Here is a 2,242-nt window from a genome sequence, read left to right on the forward strand (position 1 = left end):
GTCTACTACAATGTGTATCATTTTATTTTTGCCTGTTCTTGCATTATTTACATGGGCATGGTGTTGTATCACAGTCCCTCATTCATAAATTAAACAGGATGTGTCTCACCAGGTCATACACACACAACATGCCAAGATAATGTAGTAAAATGTTAAAATTACATGGGTTTTAAAGCAATGAAAGAGTGCAAAAATGCTGCAGAAACGCAGCAAACACGCTATATGTGAACATAAGGGGTATAGGCAGCTTTTTTTTCCTCTCTTTTTTATTTTGCATTATATACAAGTCATTATACAGGAAAAATGTTTCCTAACATTTTTTCTTGTAAAATCCATATTTGCTTTGGGTTTGTCTGTTTTATTGCCAGTCCGTAGAAGTGGCGTACTGCTCTAAAAACATTATTATTATTATTATTTATTTATATAGCACCATTAATTCCATGGTGCTGTACATGTGAAAAGGGGTTACATACAGGGTTATAGATATCATTAATAGTAAACAAATTTACAATGACAGACTGGTACAGAGGGGAGAGAGACCCTGTCCTTGCGGACTTACATTCTTCTAAAAACATTGATCCTAGAAGCAACCTCTGAGTCAGAGATGTGTCCAGGCATCTTCCCCATGTTGTTTCTATTCCATTTGATCATTTTTTCCATTAATTTCAGCAAATTTAATACCCCCAGACCTCCTGGGAGTGTCATCCGGAAAAATGTTCAAGTTTACCATTGATTTTCATTATACTCTTTACTTGAAATGAGTACTGGAGCAGTTCAACGTGCTCATTACGAATGATGAGCATAGGGCTTTTTTGTGCTCACTCATAACTACTTAACAACATCACTTCTTATCAACTATATCTCATCATCATCAACCGCTCGAGACTCTAAAGGTACCTTCACACTCAGCGACGCTGCAGCGATACCGACAACGATGTCGATCGCTGCAGCGTCGCTGTTTGGTCGCTGGAGAGCTGCCACACAGACAGCTCTCCAGCGACCAACGATCCCGAGGTCCCCGGGTAACCAGGGTAAACATCGGGTTACTAAGCGCAGGGCCGCGCTTAGTAACCCGATGCTTACCCTGGTTATCAGCGTAAAAGTAAAAAAAACAAACACTACATACTTACCTCTGTACAAATCCCTAGTTAGACCGCACATGGAGTACTGTGTCCAGTTTTGGGCACCGGTGCTCAGGAAGGATATAATGGAACTAGAGAGAGTACAAAGGAGGGCAACAAAATTAATAAAGGGGATGGGAGAACTACAATACCCAGATAGATTAGCGAAATTAGGATTATTTAGTCTAGAAAAAAGACGACTGAGGGGCGATCTAATAACCATGTATAAGTATATAAGGGGACAATACAAATATCTCGCTGAGGATCTGTTTATACCAAGGAAGGTGACGGGCACAAGGGGGCATTCTTTGCGTCTGGAGGAGAGAAGGTTTTTCCACCAACATAGAAGAGGATTCTTTACTGTTAGGGCAGTGAGAATCTGGAATTGCTTGCCTGAGGAGGTGGTGATGGCGAACTCAGTCGAGGGGTTCAAGAGAGGCCTGGATGTCTTCCTGGAGCAGAACAATATTGTATCATACAATTATTAGGTTCTGTAGAAGGACGTAGATCTGGGTATTTATTATAATGGAATATAGGCTGAACTGGATGGACAAATGTCTTTTTTCGGCCTTACTAACTATGTTACTATGTTACTATGTTACTATGTTACCTACCGCTGTCTGTCCCCGGCACTGTGCTTCTCTGCACTCCTCCTGCACTGACTGTGAGCACAGCAGCCGGAAAGCAGAGTGGTGACGTCACCGCTCTGCTTTCCGGCTGACCGACGCTCACAGCCAGAGCAGGAGGAGTGCAGAGAAGCTGAGCGCCGGGGACAGACAGCGGTAGGTAAGTATGTAGTGTTTGTTTTTTTTACTTTTACGCTGGTAACCAGGGTAAACATCGGGTTACTAAGCACGGCCCTGCGCTTAGTAACCCGATGTTTACCCTGGTTACCAGTGAAGACATCGCTGGATCGGTGTCACACACACCGATCCAGCGATGTCTGCAGGGAGTCCAGCGACAAAATAAAGTTCTGGACTTTCCTCAGCGACCAACGATCTCCCAGCAGGGGCCTGATCGTGGGTCGCTGTCACACAGAACGATTTCCTTAACGATATCGTTGCTACGTCACAAAAAGCAATGATATCGTTAACGATATCGTTATGTGTGAAGGTACCTTA

The sequence above is a fragment of the Ranitomeya imitator genome, chromosome 4, assembly GCF_032444005.1.
Source record: "Ranitomeya imitator isolate aRanImi1 chromosome 4, aRanImi1.pri, whole genome shotgun sequence".
NCBI lineage: Eukaryota > Metazoa > Chordata > Amphibia > Anura > Dendrobatidae > Ranitomeya > Ranitomeya imitator.